The sequence below is a fragment of the Misgurnus anguillicaudatus genome, unplaced genomic scaffold (genome assembly GCF_027580225.2).
Source record: "Misgurnus anguillicaudatus unplaced genomic scaffold, ASM2758022v2 HiC_scaffold_33, whole genome shotgun sequence".
NCBI lineage: Eukaryota > Metazoa > Chordata > Actinopteri > Cypriniformes > Cobitidae > Misgurnus > Misgurnus anguillicaudatus.
The window spans coordinates 4,388,519-4,396,195 of NW_027395283.1; the positions used below are offsets into that span (position 1 = coordinate 4,388,519).

General features: G+C 36.1%; 1 protein-coding gene across 5 annotated transcripts in view; it reads right to left on the minus strand.

Moving 5' to 3' along the window:
• Window positions 1-3,087, minus strand: part of LOC129438752 (arf-GAP with Rho-GAP domain, ANK repeat and PH domain-containing protein 1) — a 66,010-nt gene extending 62,923 nt beyond the window's left edge. For 2 of the 5 annotated variants that reach the window (XM_055197651.2, XM_055197647.2), the window contains exon 1: window positions 2,870-3,087. The gene's annotated coding sequence lies outside the window, so the exon portion shown is untranslated. Of the gene's footprint in view, window positions 1-2,615; window positions 2,676-2,865 lie in introns of those variants that run through there. The other 3 variants (XM_055197648.2, XM_055197650.2, XM_055197649.2) reach the window with 3 other exon arrangements.
• Between the last annotated feature and the right edge of the window lie 4,590 nt (window positions 3,088-7,677).

The window sequence follows — 7,677 nt, forward strand, 5'->3', positions numbered from 1 at the left end:
ATTTCACTGTTCTTCAGGTATTTTCATGATAATAAAGAATATTTATAATGATTATGTTTGACAATTTTGCTCTTACAAAAGCATGTTATAAACGACTCACAGTGATTTTAGGTTGAAAAGCACTACTAGTGATCAAAGAGCGGTAGTACATAAAAGAGCTGTGCAACACATGGTGCATAACATCACGATTTTTTAATGGTCCTTTATGATGTCATAAAGGGTAGAACTCCTTATATAGGCATTCTCCCGGAAGAGAAAATATTCAATATTTACTCACGCCCAATCTCTGTCTTTGTTCTTCAGAACCCAAATGCAGATTTTTTTTAAAATCTCTTTCATCACACATTCTCAGTCTAAACTGTTGTTTAGGCAGTTTTGGGATGTTTACTTCTAAATATTGTGCATCAACTGAAACAACAGTGATATCCACAACAAGAAAGTTGAAAGATAAATGTCTTCAGCACACTTAAAATATATAACAAGAGTCCGGTGGAGTTATTTATTTAACTCTTTCCCCGCAAGCGTTTTTAAACAAAAGTTGTCAGTGCTCGCGTTTTTTATGATTTTAACAAAAGTTTAATGCCTTTTAGAAAACCTTCTATAAATATATAATATTTGCACTCTTTTTAATCACCTCTCAAATATGGGTCGGTTTCTTCAAAAATGCAAAATTTTGAGCAAAAAGCTGAGATAATTGCATTTGTGAAGGACTTTTTGTTAGAGATGAGATTCAGATCAATGATCAAAACATACACAGAGTTTTTACTGTTTTTGGATCAGTGGATGTTTCAGTATTTTATAAGTTAGGTAAGAGTGACACCTAGTGGATAATAGCAGAAATATGGATTGCCATAAAAAGTCGTCATTGGCAGGGAAGCGTTTATTCATAATTTATTGAGTTAACTTGTCAATGGTGGGGAAAGATTTAAAGTGGACATTTCACAAGACTTTTTAAGATGTAAAATAAATCTTTGGTGTCCCCAGAGGACATATGTGAAGTTATCATATAGATAATTTATTATAACATGTTTAATTTGCCACTTTGTAGGTGTGAGAAAATTTTTTTTTTTTTGTGAAATGCAAATAAGCTGATGAAATACAAGAACTATGGAACTATCGCAATGATGGTGGTTTGTTGAAACTCAAGTGCTGTCAATTATTTTCTCTTTCTCTCTCTGCACTAAATGGCAGTGCTGTGGTTGAATAGTGCAGATTGAGGGATGTATTATTATTATTATTATTATAAGATCCCCTTCTGACATCACAAGGGGAGCCAAATTTCAATTAGCTATTTTTTCACATGTTTGCAGAAAATGGTTTACCAAAACTAAGTAACTGGGTTGATCTTTTTCACATTTTCTAGCACTAGGGACCCAATTACAGCACTTAAACATGAAAAAAGTCAGATTTTCATGATATGATCCCTTTAAAATGTTGTTTCTTCTTGTGTTTTTGAAGCTTTGATTGCGTTTAGAGTGCGCAATATAACATGTGTTCATGTTTCACGTGTAAAAAAACGCGGTATTTTTCCGCTGTCCTAAAAACGGGCTGATGTCTTCCTTGTTCTATGAAGTCCCTCCTTCAGAAATACGTAACGAGTTCTGATTGTGTAGTTTGTTTAGTGTGCTGTGATTCAATAGCAGCTTAGCTTAGCAGAGACGTTTGAGCCAAAGCTGGCGACTGACATATTCCTGTGGGCGGAGTTTAGTCAAAAACTCTTATATTGACTTCATTCAATCGGGGAGTAGCGGACTGTAGTCCAAACTGGCCATTCGCTGTAGGCTTTGAAAGGAGATTTCTGTTAAAGGAAATATATATCGACTGGCAGTGAACTTTGAACTTTATCATTTAACAGGTATTATTTATGCACTACTAACAGCAACATTACACACTAACTAGGGTTTAAAAAGGGATCAGGAAGAAAATTACTTTTAAACAGTTTCTGGTGCTTACTATGGGAGTGAATGGTGAACGAGGAGGTCACCATCCAGTCCCAGAGTAACCAAAAAACAAACAAACAACACTTTTTCAATAATCTTTGAGTTCTGAAGAACAATAAAAAAACATTGGGAGTTTAAATAAATAATGACAACGCTATAATTATTGGGTGAATGATCCCTTTAACATTTTTAAACATAAACTGTCAGGATATAGAGAGAGGTAGAGAGATGAGGGGGAGAGAGGTTTTTTACAGTGCATCTGAATATACATATATATCTATATGATTTATTACCTGCATTATTTACTAATTCACCTAAAGCTATATATAATATTTTAATTAGATTATTAATTACATTACAGAATATTTCGTGATAGCATTGTAAGAACAGTTTTATTCCACAGTTGTAACACATCACAACAAATCAAACATCCCTGTATGTGTCACACAGATATCCATTGTGTTAATTAAAGGAACTAAAACTATTTTCCGCTTGCAAAGACGCAAGAAAGCACGAATACGGCAGTTTATTAGGGTCGTGTCTCTTTAAGAACTCCACTAACTTCCACCAAAACCCCTTTGAAATCTTGAGGTTTAAGACCACAACACACAAACACACTTAAACACACAGTTAAATGCACACTTAAACACACACACACAACTAACATAAACCTACCTGGTGCTGCTGTGTTAAGAGTCTCACTGAAACTAAACTCAACTCTAGTGTTTCCTCTCAACAAGTGCATCACACACACCTCTCAAATACACACACACACTCTTTCAACCATCTACACACACAGACACACAAACACATTCACCGGATAAAAAGCAACATTCCTGCACCCGAGCAACCGGAGAAAAGACAGAGAACACAAACTCACACTACGTAATAACATTTCTGTGTAAACTCTGAAAATAAACTTTACTCACTGACTGACTGACGCGCGTCTGATGATCGTTACACGAGTCTTCTCCTCATCGTTGTGTATCGCTCTTGTATTCTTCTTTGTGTTGTTCCTTTTTTTCGTTTTTGTGTTTTGTCGCTGAGAGACAAACACGCAAATCCACTCAAAACAGAGAAAGAACCCCAAAGAAACTTCCGCAGAGGGGAGCGTCACATGAGCGTGTGAATCAGGGACTGAACTGACGCGACGCGACCATTGGGCGGCAAATGTAATGTCGCTCGTATCTGTTTCCTAGGATACGACCTGCAGGCGGCGCTGTGAGTTACATTCACTTATTTATTTAGCTTTATTAACTATACTTTTTTTGTGACATAACCATAGATGTTTATTTATTTTAAAACATCTAGTTAAAAATAAGTAAACCTTCATGTAGTAATCACAATCTTCTGTGATTCGTCCGTCCTTGACAGCGCTAAATAAAGTAACATCACGTGATCATGGTGAGCCCGTTATCCTTGGACGAAGGCTGGTCGCATTTGTAGGCTGCATACGTCATCGCTGTATTATTTCAATGAATTAACAACTATAAAGTTGACTGTTACTCTTAGTTTCTCGTGAATTGTTGTAATATGTTCATGCCTTGCGAATGTAATGCTCGGTTAACTTAAATAAACCAGGCTTGATGACGTATGCAGCGTGCATATGCGACCCAATTCGGATTGAGAAACGGCCATAGTTTCATGATTATTGTCATTCTATTCGCCAAATCTCACCTTCAGTAGATATTCGCGAATCTGTTTATCATTTCTTGTCAAGCTGAACCTGTAATGTTTCCATAATCATGTTAATAAACTCTGTTTTGCAGCAGTGTCAACTCTGAGCGATAGGTGGCGCACGAGATCTACAGCGGAATGTTGAGATGACGCAGGCTGCAGCCTCCGGAGGTCGCATATGCAGGCTGCATACGTCATCAAAACAGTCTTATTTGAGAATATTAACAATTATAAAATTGACTGTTATTTTTAGTTAATCGTAAATTGTTGTAAGATGTTAATGACTTGTGAATGTAATGCTCAGGTAACTTAAATAAACCGGGCTTGATGACGTATGCAGCCTGCATTTGCGACCTCCGCAGGCGGCAGCCTTCGGATTTTTTTATTGAACTTTGAAAATTCCACAAAAAGTCCGCAAAACGTCACAGGTTTTCACATACTGTGCAAAAATAATAATAATAATAATAAAGGCATCACAAACATAGATTAAATTAATTTAAAAGAGAAATTAATTAAAAGAGTTTTCTTGGCTTTTTTGTTTTTTACAAACTTTATAGATTCTAAATATGCTTTCAAGGCTGTTTGAAAATGAGCAAAATTGGGTTCTGAGTTACTCAATTTGACCTGGTGAATATAACATTTCCATAATAGCAAAAACAAATAACAAACATTTTGAAAAGTCATATGCATTTGAATGGAGTACAACTGAAGATACATTTAAGTTTATATTGCAAATCAATGTAACATTTAAAAATGTATGCATCCTTCGGATTGATAAACGGCTAATGTATGCTGACTGTTTTATATTTGAAACAGTCACGTGCCTTTCTTGGCCTATTGCATGTTTAATTTAGTAAGTGGTGCATAGTTATGTAAGAAATTAATGTTTTTTATTATTTTAATTTAATTTTGTAAACTTTGGCAGTCGTATTAAATAGAGGATCATATTTATTTGACACATTGGAATTATTGGTATTATTGCACATAATGTGCATTGTAGTGTGCCATGAGAAACATTCACTTAATGAGCGTAAATCGTGTTTGATATTTTAATGTCTAAGCTGCTGGATGTTTCTTCACATCTTAAGTGTGTTTGTCGGTCAGAGGAGGTGCATTAGAGGAGAAGTGAGTGAGTCAGAGTCTAGCTGGCGTGTGGTGGTGTGTGGGCGCCTTCACATTATCTGTCTGATCCCTGTAGGAGGATGAAGAAAAGAGATGATGTGTGTGTGTTTCTATAAACTCAGTGCTTGCTTTAGAGATAATCATGAGATCAGAGATTGGTTCATGAATATTTATGTTTGTTTGTAACATGACTCAGAAAGCTCATTCTTATATTCTTCATGACTTACTGTTAATATAATTCAACTTTTGTTGGTTCCATTTTAAACTGTTTTTGTGTGTAATCCAACCTGATTGTTTTTTCTGAACATCAGAACATTTTTATGTCACATTTAATTTCATTTTGCAAAAGATTTTTATCAGTTTCTCACTCCATCATTCTTCCGTCTGTCATGTCAGTGTTGTGTGAGAGGAATGATGACACTAATAAGATCTGATGAAATGAATCAAACACACACAATGAGGACAGACAGACCATAAACGTCTGTTGTTTTATACACTCACCTAAAGGATTATTAGGACCACCATACTAATACTGTGTTTGACCCTGTTTCTTAATTCTTTGTGGTATTGATTCAACAAGGTGCTGAAAGTATTCTTTAGAAATGTTGGCCCATATTGATAGGATAACATCTTGCAGTTGATGGAGATTTGTGGGATGCACATCCAGGGCACGAAGCTCCCGTTCCACCACATCCCAAAGATGCTCTATTGGGTTGAGATCTGGTGACTGTGGGGGCCATTTTAGTACAGTGAACTCATTGTCATGTCCAAGAAACCAATTTGAAATGATTTGAGCTTTGTGACATGATGCATTATCCTGCTGGAAGTAGCCATCAGAGGATGGGTACATGGTGGTCACAAAGGGATGGACATGGTCAGAAACAATGCTCAGGTAGGCCGTGGCATTTAAACGTTGCCCAATTGGCACTAAGGGGCCTAAAGTGTGCCAAGATTACACCACTACCAGCAGCATGCACAGTGGTAACAATCCCAGTAACTGAGCAGATTGTGAAATACTCAGACCGGCCAGTCTGGCACCAACAACCATGCCACGCTCAAAATTACTTAAATCACCTTTCTTTCCCATTCCGACATTTAGTTTGAAGTTCAGTAGATTGTCTTGACCTGGACCACACCCCTAAATGCATTGAAGCAACTGTGATCGGTTGATTAGATAACTGCATTAATAAGAAATTTAACAGGTGTTCCTAATAATCCTTTAGGTGAGTGTATATACTGTAACTAATACACTAACACACTGTACAAATGATCAGATTATCAAATAATTCATAAATAATTTCATTTTAAACATCTGTGTCAGGTGTAGCGCACCTCTGGAGGCCACACACACCTGAAGATCTCTTCCTGTAGCTCAATAAGAACAGCATTGTAAGTTTTGATCCTAGTGAACACATTTATAAAACTGTATTGACTGAATGCATCTGTACATCACTTTGGATAAAAGCGTCTGCCAAATGCATAAATGCAGCAGGTAGAGATACACCAGAGACTAAACTGATCAGAAAATCAGTGGTGTGTGCTTTAATGAGCTCTTAAATGAGGTCATGTGAACTCATCAGTGATGACAATCATTTGTATTACACACAGGGACTCCACACAGACACCGGGTTGTCATGACGACACAACTGTGTGTGTGCGTACAGGTTTTGAATGAGGCCACCAGAGTTTGTGTGTCTGTGTGTGTGGTCCATGCTGACTGGACACAAAACACAACTGAGCATCAATCCAAGCATTTAAGCAATTTACACCAAAGCGCTGTTGAATGCTGTATTCTGATTGGTTGAGAATGTTTCACGGCCCTTACGAAAATTAACTATGTTTTTTTTGTGGTAAAAGTGTAGTAAACATGTTTTTTTTTTTTGGTGTATTGATTACTATAAGCAAGACCATAGTTTTACTATTTCGTTAGGGGGGTGTTGATTATTTTTCGATAACCGCACACCTGACCTGTCAAATGTCGTCAAATAATCACCAGAGTAATGGAAAATGAAATGAAGATAAAAATCAAATAAAATTAAGAAAAAAAAGAATAAAATAAAGAAAATAAAATGAAGAGTTAATTGTTGTATAAGAGGAATAATTGACTCTGGTCCTGTGAATTATGTAAGGAATAATTGACGACGGGCCATTGAATTATAAGAAAATAATGCACACCCAAGGTGGTAATGCGACGCGAAGCGAAGTGCCGTTACACCGCGGGTGTGCATTATTTTCAAATAATTCACAGGACCGTGGTCAATTATTCCTCTTATACGACGATTACCACAAACATTGCTCTAGTGCCTATTTTTAAGACATTTAACAACAGGTTAGGTGTGCAGTTCTCAAAAAATAATGCATACCCACGGGACATTTCTCAACCAATCAGAATACAGCATTCAACAGACCCGTGGTTAAATTAAAAATAATGCACAGCTATAATTCGCTTGATGTCGTGCAGCATTACCTTTATGAAAATTAACCTTTTTTTTGTAAAGTGTAATAAACATTGTTGTTTTTTTGTGGGTGTAAGAGGAATAATTGAATAATTTGAAAATAATGCACAGCCATAATCCGATTCGCGTTGTGCCGCATTCCCCTTATAAAAATTAACCATATTTTTATGTGGTTAAAGTGTAGTAAACATGTTTTTTGGTGTATGGATTACTATCAGCCCATTAACCATGGTTTAACTATGTTTTATAATAATAAAAAAACGGTTATTTTGTGGTAGCCATGGTTTATTACATTAACTATGTTTTTTTTACTGTAGTAAAACCATGGTTAATTTTTGTAAGGGTACCACCTTGGGTGTTCATTTTTGCAAATAATTAAATGGCCCGTGATCAATTATTCCTTACGTAATGTATGATTGAAAATATTTATAAAGATCCAGAGGAAAACATTACTGCTCAGATGTTCCTAATACTGAGAAGAT